Source organism: Rhodnius prolixus, unplaced genomic scaffold (assembly GCF_049639745.1).
Source record: "Rhodnius prolixus isolate KJV_2025 unplaced genomic scaffold, Rpr scaffold_12, whole genome shotgun sequence".
NCBI classification, from domain to species: Eukaryota; Metazoa; Arthropoda; class Insecta; order Hemiptera; family Reduviidae; genus Rhodnius; species Rhodnius prolixus.
In genome coordinates this window covers 12,082,549-12,100,375 of record NW_027411635.1, presented here as the reverse complement: position 1 = coordinate 12,100,375, position 17,827 = coordinate 12,082,549, and the positions used below count along the sequence as shown (strand labels likewise).

At 35.9% G+C, this 17,827-nt stretch overlaps 1 protein-coding gene across 12 annotated transcripts in view; it reads left to right on the top strand.

Annotated features, from left to right (window-relative positions):
* PMCA (plasma membrane calcium-transporting ATPase 3) overlaps positions 1-17,827 on the top strand; it is a 451,317-nt gene that overhangs the window by 152,391 nt on the left and 281,099 nt on the right. For all 12 annotated transcript variants that reach the window (XM_074142761.1, XM_074142762.1, XM_074142745.1 and 9 more), the window contains one exon: positions 785-804. The gene's annotated coding sequence lies outside the window, so the exon portion shown is untranslated. The remainder of the gene's footprint in view (positions 1-784; positions 805-17,827) is intronic.

The window sequence follows — 17,827 nt, the reverse complement described above, 5'->3', positions numbered from 1 at the left end:
CACCCATACATTGAGCTGAGAAACGTATCCCAGCCGGCGCAAATGATTTTTGGAGCTCGTATAGGATATGTTAACTGCTATTGCTATCTCTCTCACCGATTCGCATCGATCTTTATCGATTACGCTCTTGACATCATCTGAATTAATCTCGGAGCGGGGCGCATCATTAATGTCAAAATGTCTAGAACAGAATTTGGCAAACCACTTTTAGAATACGCGTTCTATTAGGGCATCATCACCATATCTTTTTATGAGCCTCTGCAGCTCGTTTGCCCTTTTCTAAAATGATAGAGCTAAATATGACGAAAATGTACTTTATTTTCTTCCATCTTTACAGCTACTCAGTAAGCACAATAGTAATGTTTGTTAAACCGAAATTCATGGTAAGGTTACGCTTAACATAATCTTTCAAATGAACAATCGAGCTATGCGCTTGCGCCGAAAATAACAAAAGAAAATCGGAATGAATCTGTGCCAAAATAAAAACCGAACGAACTTATTTGCCAACTCATTATTATAATTGTTTTCTACTACAAGCCCTGAAGATGACCTACTGCCAAGGTCGAAAGCTTGCCAAAAACTATAAAATAATGACTGAAATTGGCAATAATCAGTAAATTGGTAAATTTAGAATGGTAATTGTTGCAGAATGTTGTGAAAAGCTGTAAAAATTTTCATACAAGACTTTGTGATATTGTTATTGCTCTAAATGCAATTTCTAAATTTCTAGTGTTTATGCAATTCTGTATTTTTAGTGACACTTTTTTCTTTTTTTCTGTTGCAGATCAATTATGCGCCTAGTTGGTAAGTTGCCCATCTCTGGATTTTAAGTTACTTCACTTCTATAAGGTAATTGATGTTCTGTTTTTCTATGCACATAATTTATTAGCAAATTACAAGGGAAATTACTCACAATTTTTTTTTGGGGGGGGCTTACACTAAATTACTTGAGTTGTTCACTTTTTTTTTTCTTTGAACTTGAGTTTTTTTTGTTTTTGTTTTTTAGAGCGTTCAAAAAAAACAGGGGCTGCTATCTAAAGCCTTAGTGAACTCCATAACTTACTAAAACACCTGATACTTCCCAGGTGTTCATCTCTCGTAAATCGTCTACATATGCCTCTATCGCTTGCCTTAGATTTACAAATTTCTCATCATCATGACCCTTTATATTTCCCACTCTCTCCAGGAACCATTTTCTCGTGGATCTTCAGGTACTAGTCAAAGAACCATCCTTTTTTGGTTCTGTCATCCATCACCATATCATGGATTTTATCAATGATTTCTGGAATAGTAACCTCAACAGGGCGTCCAGAACGTTCAGCGTCACTTGTGCCCATATGGCCACTCCGAAAATTTTGAAACCACTTATAAACTGTTCTAATCGAAGGTGCAGAGTCACCATAATGTTTATCAAGCTTCTCTTTAGTCTCCTGAGGCGTTTTGCCTTTCATAAAGTAGTGTTTAATCAACACACGAAATTCTTTTTCGTCCATTTTTTGAAAATCACTCGACTTCCTCGATTCAAACGAATGCCAAACACAAAGAAATAGACCGATCTGGCTGAAACTTGGTGTGTGTTCTTCCAAGAGATGCTACTAACTAAACATAACCTCGATACGCGCCAGTAGTGCTATCTCTCTGACTTTGCACGGACTTTTCAAACGACCCTCGTATAAACGACTAACTTGGAATCCTTACGCTAGACCGAAATTAATGGAGGCTAACTAACGATTTTGCCTGCTATTAAAGGCTACTCAACCAACGATCTATGCTTACAATCTCAAAAAAAGGCTTACTTTGTAAAAATCAATCGAAAATTTACCAATATTTCTTGGAAAAATTCAGAAAGATGTTAGTTTTCTTTCTAGAAACGTCTGACGATAACCTTTCTAAATTGTGTCATATTTTAAAAATAAAGGACCCCAAAAAATTATCGTTCTCGCTGTGGATTTGATAATATATGGCGAACTCTAGTCATCAAGTTAGTTTAAGGGCAATTACCAGTAATTTGTGTTTTAGAAATGATTTAAAAGCGTCGATGTTATAGCTAAACAGAAGATATAAACTTACTTATCGCAAATTCAGCACTTATAATCTAAAAATGAACCTCAATTTAAAGTAAATGCGAACATAAGTTATCTAAGAATAATTGTACAGCGTTTTTCGAATTAAAAAATAAAGAAAAAATGTGTGCGATAATAATAATAAAGCCATTTATTTTTAGAAAAAAACAATAAATACAAAAGTAATTTCATTCTTGAACATAATAAATAAAAGACATACACTGGGTCCAAAAGACCATCCGTGGGATTGTTGTCTACAATAATATACTTAAACATTACAAAAAATAGCTTTAAACTTTGATTATAATTTAAAATCACAAAAATATTACAGAATATATTGTATTTTACCATTATTTATTAGGATTTGATTGAATTAAGTAATTGTGACGGAAATTCCAAGCGTATTTACAAAAATTTATAATTGGCTTCCATTTAAGATAACCATTTAGATATGTTATTGGCTGCTATTTTGTGAGACTCTCCTTTTCAAAAAAGCGACTGCGAAACTCTTTAAGTGCAGGACATTCTGCGAGAAAGTATTCTCTGGCAAGGACATATCGCGCAAAGAACAGAGGGAACCTTCATCATCATCTCTAAGAAAATCTATAATTAAGATACATAAGTTCGCCTCTCGCTTTTATAATCCAGGAGATCTGGATCTAGAGAGGACTCATTGTTCATAAACTTATTTTCTCCATAAATCATAGCTCAGCTCCTTGTACAGTCTTCCAGAAGAGGAGTTTCTAGCATTAATAACTAAATTCTGTTTTTAAAATTATATTGCAATTTATCACAAATTTTATTAAATCTACAATTCAAATTAATTATACATTCTAAATCAAAATTAGCTAAATTGAAATTGGGATCATATTTCTGGAGAAGTATTTTCAAATTTTTAACCCAAGACAAGTTTCTTTTAATCAATTCATTCGACAGCATTTTGGGGATATCTACGGTTTCCCATTGTTACTATTTTCCTAATATATTTAAAATGCAGTCTAAGTGTGTGTAAAAAATGTGTGCAATATGTTTTAGTAATTTCGACGTCGAGCATTTTGGCGTCTAAGTATATCGAATAGCCCGGTGTTTCCCAACGTGGGGCCCACGCCCCCCAGGGGGGCAATTCGAAAATGGACTCGACACGACTTTAACCCTTTCGCTCCGGGCCATTTAAATGCAATGCTAGATATCGGTGCCAAATTTAACAAAAAAAGCAAATTCTTAAATAATTGCGGTAAATAATTATTAGGTATAATTCCGTTTGACGAGACCAAAATATCAACTGGGTGATTGGCGTCGTCAAGTAAACTTCGTCCGGGGTTCACCGCGGAGCGTGCAGTCTGCCGCGGGGAACCCCGGACGTTTTAAAAACTCGCTAAACAGCGCAGTTGTTGGCACTTAATTGGCCCATCGCTGCATATCAAATATGCAGTATCAAGAAGAACTCGCAGAATTGCAAAATGATGAGTCAGTTAAAACTTTATTTAATATAAAAGGAGCGATGGCATGGCTTTGTGAGGAAACAGAAATCAAATACCTAAATTCAACCAAATGTGCAAGAAAACTATTGCTACCGTTTCCATCTTCATTTTTAGCTGAATGTGGATTTAGTGCTGTAAATGATTTACTGGTAAAAAAAAAGAAATCGGCTGGATATAACACAACGTGGAGACTTGAGACTGCAGCTAACCAAATTGGAACCTAATATAAAATCTCTGTGCAGCAAGCATCAAGCGCAAGGATCTCACTAAATTAAAATAATAAATTAATATAGAAAAATCTGTATTAAAATTATTTGGAATTTGAATTTCAGTTTTTCATTATATGTATTGAAACTTTACTTACTGTGTTTTGTTAACAATTTCAGAGTGATTTCTTCCTAGAATCTATCATTTATGTTTCTTAAGTGAACGAATCAATTTGTTAATGTTAAAAATTATATATGTTACATGGGGGGGCATGAAAATTTTATAAAGGTTAAGGTGGGGCATGACACAAAAAAGGTTGGGAAACACTGGAATAGCCTGTTCCATTTTTTCTTAAATTCAGCTGTCCTGCTTTTACTTCATCTAGAGCCTAATGATTGTGGTAATGATGAATACTTTTATCTGAAAATGTCCCCCTAAAATTAAAACAATTGTAGGAAACCAATAGATAACTTACGTAAAACTTACTAATGTAATTAGTAGGAACTAATCAACAGTAAGATTTCCTATCTTTCTAGTTATAAAAACAACCGTAATTATAAAAGCTAGCGATGATTCGGTCAATATAAGAAGCAGTAACTCGGTCTTTACGCCAACGTTTCCACAAATTTATTATTGTCTTCCTCAGGGCGTTATTATGTGAGTTAATTGTGAGTTACAGAGAAAACTTTAGCGTAAAGACTGAGTTGTTTTTTTTTTTCCTGGCGCATCGACGTCTGTGGCCATTAGCGCCTGCTACACATTTTCTTTTCTTATTCAAAGGCCACTAGAGCTGGGAAGGTACCCTATTGTCCTATCAGGCTGCCACACACATATCTTGCTCAGCAAGGCAGGGTGGAGCCTAGGCAAACGGAAACAGACCGCGCTCCCCTCTTACATCATCGGTCTAGCCGACGAGGGGGAATGCGGTTTCGCCGATGGTACCATTCCTTATGTTCACAAGTTGACATTTTCTAAAATTCATGCAATTAAAAGTACTTTGGGTTTTGCTTTAACAATTATAAACATGTGTGTAAGACTTATATGTATATGACATATGTAACAACGACTTAATCTAGTTCATGTATATAGTCTATCCTAAGGAGGCTATTTCGTAGAATCTAACTCAAGTGTGCAGTACTTTTAACAAATGTTCCTGCACACTCTAAAAGTGACCTAATCCTAAATGAATTTAAACCTAAGGGGGGTTGAAATACTTTTATAAATTTCTTTCAACCCCGAATTAAAAGCCTAAATCTGACAGTCATACCAACATTCTCGCAATAAATACACGTACACTGATAAAATCATTCATGCTAATAAATACGTTCACGCTAATAAATACATTCACGCCTATAAATACATTTACATCAATAGCAATATCGCAAATAAATATTGTACTTTCACGCCAATAAATACACTCACGCTATTAAAAACAATATACTACTCATTCACACAAGGGGAAAGTACTCGATATTCCTTTCCCCTTTAAAAGAACTAAACTACAAACTAACCTAATCTATACCTAAATTTTATCATAATAATTTATATTTTTTAAGAAATCAAATAGCCTCCTTACATAAGGAGAACCCTCTTGGAGAATTGCGCGCTGGTCATGTGGCAGGCCTGCTCTTTCTCTTTGGCTACGCAGTGCCTGACACCCTTCCAACACGTGCGACACTGTCAGCCTTTCTCGGCATCGAGGGCACCTCGGCCTTCTTTCGGCAATAAGGAGGTACCCATGTGTCACACGTGTATGCCCAATCCTTAGCCTCGTTAAAATTACCGATTCATGCCGCGGGTAGTTCTCGACTTTAGCATTTCGCACACATGGCTTAAATTCTTTAAGTTTTTCGTCAATATTATCCCACTGACTTTGCCACTTTCTATTTATAATATTTTTCATATATATTTGTAAGTCAGTGGGCCGAACAAGGATGGTATGGTTAGTACTGAGTTGTTGTTTTTCTATTTTGACCGAATCCTCGCTAGCTTTAATCTTATATATTAATAGTTTACGGTCACTAAAATATAATTACAAATTAATATTTCAACAATTTTCATTTTATTACTTAAATTTAATACACTTTATAAGCTCATATTAAATCAGTATTCTAAATTTATAATTGACTAAAACTTCAGCCTTTATAGGCTTTTGCAAGTTCAGGGTTAGGGAAGGGATTAGCTATGAGGTTAGCATACTGGACTCCCACGCGGAGGTCCCGGGTTCGAATCCAGCAGCTGACCCTTAGATTTTCTCTTCCTAGGAGCTTCTTACAGCTCACTGTCCGGTGATGGACAGTGTTGTCTGTAACGAGAGAACACTGTCCGGAGGCCGGCAGTGCACTGGAAAAAGCTCCGGGCGCTAATGACCTCAGCTGTTGATGCGCCAAAAAAAAAAAAAAAAAAAAAAAAAGTTCAGGGTTTTGTGATCTGAATTATTTGATACGATTGCAGCAAAATATGATAATTTATTTTAATTTATAATAAATTAAAAACTTAAGTTGTTTATATAAATAAAAAAATAACATTATAATAAACACACTAAGCCAATATCTAGGACAAAGGTCTCTTCCAATCTTCCCCATCATGCCTGTCCTTCGCAGATTTCAGCAAAAGGATTCTAACAAACTTCTTCTAACTCGTTCCAACATCTTGTCCTCGATCGTTTGCGACTTATCAGCCAAGCAATTTATAATCTGATGTCAAAGATTTCTACTCAAATTTGATGATTCAATCTCATTCTACGTCTTTATTATTGTATACATATCCATAACTGCTCCATCTCTGTTGATGTATTTATCCATATAGCAGTATCCATATTCACCTAACAGTGGCAAAATTGATGAATATACTGCAATGCAACTAGCAAGCTTTTGCATCATTGTGAAGGTATATTCGCATTATAGCTCTCAATAACTCTTTCTAAAAACCTCATTTCCATTGGTGCTGGTATCAATAAAACGTGTCTAACGTAAACTTTTAGTCTAAAATGATGCCACGTCATTATTAACATTGTTACTATTTCAACACTTGATTCCGTAAAAAACGAGGAACAAAAAATGCTAGTCTATTAGAAAAAATATTAAAACACAAGGCTGGAGTCCAAAAAAGGCCAAACCTACTTAGTAGAACAAATATCCATAAATTAACCTTTTAGAATACCATATGTATAGGGAGATCCTTCTTAATTCGGCCCAATAATCAGATGTAGCCGCTAATGATTGCACTTCTTTCGCTTCTGCTTAATTTACTCTGCGGATAGACTTAACTTTCTCTTACAACAATTAAGGACGTTAGATTTTTCTTATTAATTAAGAATTTGCATAAAATGTTTAGTCAACTTCAATATATTATAAAAGTTCTATGTTATAAAACGCCACTGCGAAAAGAGTTAGTTACTTCCCAATTCCAATAGAACTTGTCCCTTAAACACCACGTTCTCAAATTTCTTAATCTTCCAAGTCTTCGATTATTATTTACTTTCTGTACTCTTTTGATCAGTATGTTTCTTTCTTGAATACGGTTCTTCCTTATCTCGTCAACTTAGACGTTGTCCAGAAAGATTAGAAAAAAGACTTCCAACCACCCATGCAGCAAAACATCAATAACTATGAATGCTGAGCTGAGTTCAGGTATTCGCCAACAGCAGATTCGGGATTAGAAGAAGGAAGATAGGCGCCTAATTTGGCCAACCTCTTCTCCACATTCTCACATATCCCGGAAATATCCACATGATTTAAGCCTCCAGTCTTGAAAAAAAAGCACAGAAATAGCCATTGCTGTGTCTTCAATGCAGCCTGTAAATTTTTTTCCTGATGTAAGTGAAAATAAGCTCCAAATTAGTGGTAACAATAACATTAAGAGCTTTTTAAGTTCCCTCCAAAAAATGGCAGCTCTATAGCACAATTTCTTTTACAAGAAATCACTAATTTAAATCATATTCGGATGATTTACTAACACCAACAGATAATCGTCACTGTTTTATCTTAAAAAACAAATAAATAAATATAATAATTATCATAAACTGTCACTTTTTTGAATAATTATCGTCACCACACTACACAACTTAAGGTAACCCTTACATTACAGCAAATGTCCTCCAGCAAAATATGAAAAAATAAATATTGAAAACTTGATGAATTAGTTGTCACAACCTTGCTGCGCTCGTGGTACGCATTACTTGTGATATCGATGCGTGAAAAGCTCGATTGTCCAATCGAACATTAGTTTTTTGTTTTTTTTTTAAATAAAAATGTTGTTTGTTTAGGTTTCAGTTTTGTTCCCATATTTTATTCATCCCAGACTTTTTTTCCCAGTTTGTATATTAGGTATTTGTTCGTATTAATTTTTAATTCTAATACAAGCTATCCTTTATTTGTGAATACAGTCGAACCTCGCTTAACGAGCATAATTCGTTCCAGAACCTTACTCGTTACGCGAAATACTCGTTAAGCAAAACAATTTTTTTCATATATGTAAATTAAAATAAAAGGGGATAATTGGTTCCATGCAAAAAAAATATTGATAAAACTTTTTTTATAACATTTATTTCGAAAAAATTATATACATATGATGTAATATAATATAAATTACATACGAGGGTCGTTTGAAAAGTCCGTGCAAAGTCAGAGAGATAGCACCACTGGCGCGTATCGAGGTTATGTTTAGTTAGTAGCATCTCTTGGAAGAACACACACCAAGTTTCAGCCAGATCGGTCTATTTCTTTGTGTTTGGCATTCGTTTGAATCGAGGAAGTCGAGTGATTTTCAAAAAATGGACGAAAAAGAATTTCGTGTGTTGATTAAACACTACTTTATGAAAAGCAAAACGCCTCAGGAGACTAAAGAGAAGCTTGATAAACATTATGGTGACTCTGCACCTTCGATTAGAACAGTTTATAAGTGGTTTCAAAATTTTCGGAGTGGCCATATGGGTACAAGTGACGCTGAACGTTCTGGACGCCCTGTTGAGGTTACTACTCCAGAAATCATTGATAAAATCCATGATATGGTGATGGATGACAGAAGTGTGAAAGTGCGTGAGATTGCTAGTGCTGTGGGCATCTCGAATGAACGGGTACATAATATTTTGCATCAACATTTGGACATGACAAAGCTATCCGCAAGATGGGTGCCGCGATTGCTCACGCTTGACCAAAAACGAAATCGTGTGAAGTGTTGCAAGGACGGTTTGCAGCTGTTCCAGAAGAATCCGCAGGACTTTAAGCGTCGTTTCGTCACTGTGAATGAAACATGGACACATCACTATACTCCTGAGGCCAAAGAACAATCTAAACAATGGGTTACCAAGGGGGAATCTGCGCCAAAAAAGGCGAAGACCGGTCCTTCGGCCGGAAAGATTATGGCGACTGTCTTTTGGGATTCGCAAGGAATAATCCTCATCGACTATCTGGAAAAGGGTAAAACTATTACAGGTGCATATTATTCATCGTTATTGGACCGTTTGAAAACCGAGCTGCAAGAAAAACGCCCACAAAAAAGTCCTTTTCCATCACGACAACGCAACAGCTCACACCTCAGCAGTTGTGGACGCAAAATTAATGGAAATAGGGTTCCAACTCGTTTCACATCCCCCCCTATTCTCCAGACTTGGCTCCCTCGGACTACTATTTGTTCCCCAATATGAAGAAATGGCTGGCGGGAAAAAGATTTTATTCAATCGAGGAGGTGATTGCAGAAACGAATGGCTATTTTTCAGACTTGGACAAATCCTATTATTCGGAAGGGATCAACAAACTAGAGCAGCGTTGGACGAAGTGTATAAGCCTAAAAGGAGACTATGTTGAAAAATATAAAAGGTTTACCCCAAAAAATTAAGTAGTTTTTATTTTTGCACGGACTTTTCAAACGACCCTCGTATATTAATTGAGATAAATACATTTATAATTAATCCTTTTTAATTATAAATTTGTCCAATGTTCCTTGTTTCTGCCGTCGCTTTAAAATGTCTTCAAAATGTGACACAGCATTATCATTAAATAAATTTATAAATCGCATAGACACAGCCTTATTCGGGTGATAGTTTTCTACGTGTGTTGCAACAGTTTCCCATGCTTTCAACATTTCTCTTATTGCGCTGGAAGATTGTTGTTCCTCTGATATTTTCTCCTCTTTGTCTAATAAATTCTCTTCCACCAATTCTTGTTGTGAAATGTGTTGCAACTCAACAAGTTCCTCTGTGGATAGCTCTTGACTATGATTTGCTACAAGCTCATCAATATCATCTTTATCAACTGTCACAATCCCATATCCGTGGCCAAAGACACAATTTCATTATCTAGAGATTCCACAGGTTCGGATTCAATCGCCTCAAAACCAGATTCGACGAGGATTTCAGGCCAGAGCTTCTTCCATGCAGAAATTAGAGTTTTTTTGGTAACCCCGTCCCACGCCTTGTCGATTATCTTGAGGGATGTAACAATATGGAAGTGGTATTTCCAAAATTCTCGCAAAGTAAGGTTTGTCTCTTCAGTCACCTCAAAACAATGTTCGAAGAGACCTTTGGTGAACAGTTTCTTAAAGTTGGAAATTACTTGTTGATCCATAGGCTGAAGTAACGGTTTAGTATTAGGAGGCAGATATTGAATTTTGATAAATTGAAATTCGTCAAGAAGATCATTTTGTAGACTTGGAGGATGAGCGGGAGCATTGTCCAGTACAAGCAACGCATGGGAGTGGCAGATTCATCTCCAATAAATATTTTTTCACAGAAGGACCAAACACTTCATTTATCCATTCAACAAAAATGTCACGTGTCACCCAAGCCTTGTTATTGGCTTTCCACATTACATTTAGTTTGTTCTTGTGGATGTTGCATTTCTTAAAGGCTCGTGGAGTTTCCGAATGATACACCAGCAATGGTTTAATTTTCAAGTCACCGCTTGCATTAGCACAAAACAGCAACGTGAGGCGATCTTTCATGGGCTTGTGGCCGGGTAATGCTTTTTCTTCTTCTGTTATGTAGCTTCGCTTGGGCATTTTCTTCCAAAAGAGACCTGTCTCGTCACAGTTAAAAATTTGTTGTGGCAAGTAACCCTCGGAAACCAAAAGTTTTTTGAAGTCGCTGACGTAGTTCTCAGCTGCCTTCTTATCGGAACTTGCTGCTTCACCGTGCCTCATAACGCTGTGAATGCCGTTTCTTTTTTTGAATTTTTCAAACCACCCACGGCTTGCTTTAAATTCTTCTTCGTCTGTTGACGATCCTGGAGTTTTCGTACGGAGATCAGTGAAAATTCGTTTTGCCTTCTCACAGATTATTTGTTCGGTTATAGTGTCACCTTGCAATTGTTTTTCATTTATCCAAATGAGAAGTAATCTTTCCAAATCATCAAGGATACGTAACTGCTGCGTAGACATTCTTGTAACGCCCTTTGATGCATCTGTCTGTCTGATTTTGTCTTTATTCTAGAGAATAGTGCAAATCGTTGATGTTGATCGATTGTAGGTGCGTGCTAGATCAGCCACACTTACACCATCTTCTCGTTTCTCAATGATTTTACGTTTCAATTCTAACGTTATTTTAATTCTTTTCGAAGCCATTTTGTTAGAGGGATAACAAAATAAACACAATAATATTTAAACACAAATGTCACTATATGGACTTCCCCTATACACCACTCATTCGGTGAAGTTCGGTTTCGACTGTATCAATGCATTAGATACGTGGAGAATATGAAACGCATATGCGTAAACAGGAATGACTAATCGAAGAATGCGCAGTTTTCGATGAGTCAGTGAAAACTGCGCAGTCAGCGAAATGTCATTAGAAAACTATCGTTATGCGAAACATCGCTCGCTATAAGAATCAATTTGTTTTACTCGTTATACGAATTACTCGTTAAGAGAGGTGCTCGTTATGCGAGGTTCCACTGTATTTTATTATTATTTATTTCTTGTTTTTAGACCAAAGGTTCGTCTATATTTTATCGGGCATAACCACTTAATCTCTGCTCTCAATTTTTTTATTATTTTCGTTTTTTTTTTCAATCAAACATTTCTGCCATCGTAAAATATCTTTGAGGCTTAAATCAGGATAGATGTTGATGCATTATTCAACAATATTCATTACAATAATGGATACTTCTTTGTTTTGTTTTAATATTAGATTTAGAGTCATATTGTCACCAACATACGAGGGTCGTTTGAAAAGTCCGTGCAAAAATAAAAACTACTTAATTTTTTGGGGTAAACCTTTTTTATTTTTCAACATAGTCTCCTTTTAGGCTTATACACTTCGTCCAACGCTGCTCTAGTTTGTTGATCCCTTCCGAATAATAGGATTTGTCCAAGTCTGAAAAATAGCCATTCGTTTCTGCAATCACCTTCTCGTTTGAATAAAATCTTTTTCCCGCCAGCCATTTCTTCATATTGGGGAACAAATAGTAGTCCGAGGGACCAAGTCTGGAGAATAGGGGGGATGTGAAACGAGTTGGAACCCTATTTCCATTAATTTTGCGACCACAACTGCTGAGGTGTGAGCTGGTGCGTTGTCGTGATGGAAAAGGACTTTTTTGTGGGCCAATCGTGGGCGTTTTTCTTGCAGCTCGGTTTTCAAACGGTCCAATAACGATGAATAATATGCACCTGTAATAGTTTTACCCTTTTCCAGATAGTCGATGAGGATTATTCCTTGCGAATCCCAAAAGACAGTCGCCATAATCTTTCCGGCCGAAGGAACGGTCTTCGCCTTTTTTGGCGCAGATTCCCCCTTGGTAACCCATTGTTTAGATTGTTCTTTGGTCTCAGGAGTGTAGTGATGTATCCATGTTTCATCCACAGCGACGAAACGACGCTTAAAGTCCTGTGGATTCTTCTGGAACAGCTGCAAACCGTCCTTACACGATTTCGTTTTTGGTCAAGCGTGAGCAATCGCGGCACCCATCTTGCGGATAGCTTTGTCATGTCCAAAATGTTGATGCAAAATATTATGTACCCGTTCATTCGAGATGCCCACAGCACTAGCAATCTCACGCACCTTCACTCTTCTGTCATTCATCACCATATCATGGATTTTATCAATGATTTCTGGAGTAGTAACCTCAACAGGGCGTCCAGAACGTTCAGCGTCACTTGCGCCCATATGGCCACTCCGAAAATTTTGAAACCACTTATAAACTGTTCTAATCGAAGGTGCAGAGTCACTGTAATGTTTATCAAGCTTCTCTTTAGTCTCCTGAGGCGTTTTGCCTTTCATAAAGTAGTGTTTAATCAACACACGAAATTCTTTTTCGTCCATTTTTTGAAAATCACTCGACTTCCTCGATTCAAACGAATGCCAAACACAAAGAAATAGACCGATCTGGCTGAAACTTGGTGTGTGTTCTTCCAAGAGATGCTACTAACTAAACATAACCTCGATACGCGCCAGTGGTGCTATCTCTCTGACTTTGCACGGACTTTTCAAACGACCCTCGTAGTAGGGTTTTTACTAAAAACCTTTTTGTCTATGGTACTATCTTGCTACTTTTACAATTTTAATAATAATTAGGTGGAGATTAGCTCAGTGTTATACTAGATTCCAACGCGGAGATCATGGGTTTGAACCCCAGCTAGGTCCAAGTGATACTCAGTGTTGTCTGTAACTAGCGAACACTATCTAGAGGCCGACGGTGCATTGGCAAAAGCTATGGGCGCCAATTACCTCAGAATTTGAGCCATACATCAAGTATAAATGTGTGCTTAATTGAGTTATGCACAGATTGTAGGCTGAATCCTGGAGGATCCAGCGCCACAATCGGGAAAGCATGCTGAGAGGGGCCAGCCAATGCTGGAACTCTCTAGAGGTTGGAAGGAAGTTTAGGAAATAGGTAAAAGGTCGCGGGGCCAACGTCTTTTCAGGCGTCGTGGACTACTGTCAGGATGGGTTGTTGTGGATAAGGCTTGTGCTGTTGGGATTAGGATGTATGGTTAGGCTATTATGGATATTAAGGAAGCCGAGAATGTGTTTGGTCATTGACAAAAAGGGGATATTGAGGTCTATGTGGAGGGTTAAATTGGGTACATAATAAGGAGCGTTGACGATATGCCGAAGGACTTTAGATTGAAAGGATTCTTTGGATGTTGGAAGGTTTCGCAGAGCCCTACAGCTCAGCTTCCTAGGTCCAGATGGGTCTTAGTTGTCTCTTGTATAGCAGTCTTCGTAATGGTCCGTATTGCCCATTTAGTTCTTGCCTTTTCAGTCTACTGAGTAGTTTCCAGGTTAGTCGACTGTCTAAATACAGTCCTAGGTAGCGTACTTGTGTGACTAAATAAATATAATAATAATAATAAATAGGATGAAAAATTTAATGCCAGTTTCAGTCATAACAAACTTTATTATGCCGAGGTCCATCTTCAGGGCTAATTTACAATATACTGTTTTACATCATTAGAGGGTTGCTGTGTCTTCTGTCTTGTCTGTTCTAGGTCGAAAGTATCGGCGTAATAAAGTTTATCATGACTGAAACTGGCAGTTATTTTTTTCATCCTATTGAAACTATGATTCAGTCACCAAAAATAATGAACGGTAATAATAGTAAAATTTCATGTTAACCCTTTTACGGGGAATAAAGCCTCCCTTTTTGGAGGTTTACAAATTCGAATTATACAATTCGAATTACAATGTTACAGAATTTAAGAATAGATTCAATAACTATTAATATAAATAAACCAATTAAACTAGAAGAATACATTAAAGAACATAAAATGTACGATATGGAACAATAGAAAATCTACATAATTCACAACAGAAATAACTAATACATTATACTTTTTATAGATTAATAAATATTTTATTTCTTACTTTTACGACTCAAAATTATTTATTTTTTTTATCGCTTTATTCCCATACAATTCTGTCTCTTATTATGATTCACCATCCACAATATTAGTAATAATTAGAATCAAATTTGGAATTAAATTTCCAAATTCATAATAAAATCGACTGACTGGAGAAATGCCACTTAATAAATAATTTTTTTTTCAGTATTTTGCGATTATGAGAACGATTCCTACCATTTCGTTTCAACTTGGTGTGCTTATTGCACATTTTTAGATCTGTACTTTTTATTTATAACATTTTTTTTGCCAGGGAAAGCTGGTATGCAGAACACCTCTTTTATACACCATTTTTCTGAAATCTACAGTCCCTATCTTTGGTTTACTATTTGGGGAAGTTAAATGTGTTGCTAAAATCTAATTAGAAGTAAAATTCCTGGACTGAAAGTGCCTCATAAAATAAAGTAATCGCCTATTTTTTTTTTAAGGCGGGGCTTAACGTCCAACTACCCAATTAGGTGTCTTGAACGGGGGGGGGGCGGAAACTCATACTTTTATCATTTTATCGTTAATTTAAGTAAAAAATTTATTATGAATGAAAATGCCATGCAATAAAATTACTAAAAGCGATACCAATTGTTATAAAATTTGTATAAAAAACACAAGCTAAATGGCTGTGTAGGGGTAGTGAACCCCCACAACTCATCCACTCTAGCGTAGGGGTAGTGAAACCCCACCACTCACCCACTCTAGCCAGAGAGAAAGGGACAGCCCCCTTGGACACAGAGAAGGGAGGCTCGGCGAAGGTATATAAGAACAAGAGGAAAGTCAAATCATATTCAAATACAGATTCAGTTAGAGATTCAATTCATTGATATTCAGTTATATATTCAGTTCGAGATCTGTGATTCGGAGATTCTGTAATTCTGTTCAAAGTCTTACACTTGAGTTGTACACATCGTTTAGCCACGTCAGTCAGTCTGTTCTGTTCTTGTAGTGTAAAGTATAGAGTCCTTGGCAGTCAGTCATATAAATACATAAAGTCTTATACCGATACTAAAAGTGTTATTTATCCATCAACATCCACAACCAACATCTCTCTCTCTCTCTTACATCTGAACCCATTACAACTGAGGGAGGCTCGGCGAAGGTATATAAGAACAAGAGGAAAGTCAAATCATATTCAAATACAGATTCAGTTAGAGATTCAATTCATTGATATTCAGTTATATATTCAGTTCGAGATCTGTGATTCGGAGATTCTGTAATTCTGTTCAAAGTCTTACACTTGAGTTGTACACATCGTTTAGCCACGTCAGTCAGTCTGTTTTGTTCTTGTAGTGTAAAGTATAGAGTCCTTGGCAGTCAGTCATATAAATACATAAAGTCTTATACCGATACTAAAAGTGTTATTTATCCATCAACATCCACAACCAACATCTCTCTCTCTCTCTCACATCTGAACCCATTACAGCTGAAATTACGGGCTGAAGCACGAATTAAATATTTGGTACTCCGCTGATTGTGTACCTTTTTGGAGTTTAATCAACCCAATTATATTGTAAGTTTTTGTTAAGGTGTTAATTTAATGTAAAAATGGTTATATTTTGTAAAAGTTTTTAAGTAAAAATGTGGAGTAGCCTGCAAGAGTTTGCTGCTTTTGCTATTTTGGAAGTTTGCTGTCATTTCGGAGATTCAAAACTTGTGTATCTTTTACATTTTTTTGGATAAATTTGCTAAATTTAGTTTACAAAGTGTAAACCCGTTTTACTTCTTAAGAAGAATGCTCAGTCTTATCGGATGATTTTAGCTTATTGATTCTACTACTGTATTGTTTGTTAAATGTATGCACTTTGTTGTTTAGCTCCATAAATAGCTTATTTATTTATATAAAGTAAAGTAATTGCCTATTTTTTCATGCAGGCTTTACGTCCAACTACCAAATTAAGTATCGTGAACGGAGGCGACTAGCAAACATACTTTACTGTAAATTTCTTTTATTAACCATTATATAAAATCCAAGGCCTAAGACCGGGGAATTGAACCCAGTCCCACAATACATATTAGCTTTACAGGTCTCGCCTTTTAACCGCTCGGGTACCGTGGCGCCTTAATTGAAATTTATGTATTTTATCGTCAAATCTTTTGTGAACTTACGGGTCTAATTAGAGCTGTGGGGTTCAGCTAAACCTACGAACGTACGGGACTGCATAGACATTCAAATCAAAACTACTCCGGCAGATAGTTGACGCTTCTTTCTACGTGGCAAATCTTACTCTTCATAACGACGTCAACATCCCATTCGTACAACAAGCTGCCAAGATGAAGTATCGCAAGTTTATACTTCTCTCTTTACTTGCTTTAATCCATTTGTACAGTCTTTCGCCTCTACTGAATCTCTAGTGGCTCCTGAGACTTCTTTCAGAACTGAAGATCATCCATATCCTGTAGAGAGTGCTACCACTGGGCAGTTTCTTTCCTCTTGCTCTTCACGCCTTCAAATATACCTCCAACACTCACATTTACATAATGTGTTTAATAAAAAATGTGGCATCCTCTGTAAGTAACTAAACTAAATATCAAATTTGAGTTAAGGTGGACAAACACACTTTACAGACCAATTTTAAAAAAACAAAAAAAAACACTTTTCGGACTAAGAGGATATCAAAACGGACGTAACTCAAAATCCTAAATATGTGTGATTACAATAACTACCTGAATATAGTTAGCAAAAAGTTTAACCAAACCCACCTTTTTATTAGTTAAAAAATTAACTGTGCATTGTCTTCTAAGATTGCCAAAAGCTAGAACATGAGAATTACATAAATAATGCAAATTTTTAAACTTATTTTTGTTACATATGGTGCATATTAATTCTATTGATTGACTATCATAAAGCCTTGAGCAATAGTTAAAAACATTTTTGTTAAATAACCTTAACTCTAAATTTTATGAATTACATATGAAATTTAGCATAATATTCTTCTTAGCAAAATACAACAATATTTCTATAATTTAAGTTATATCTTGAATTCAAGACAGAAATAGTATCTATTGACATATCTCTATAATTTAAGTTATATCTTGGATTCAAGACAGAAATAGTATCTATTGACATATCTCTATAATTTAAGTTATAGCTTGCATTTAAGAAAGAAATAATATCTATTGACATATCTCTATAATTTAAGTTATATCTTGGATTCAAGACAGAAATAGTATCTATTGACATATCTCTATAATTTAAGTTATAGCTTGCATTTAAGAAAGAAATAATATCTATTGACATATCTTTATATT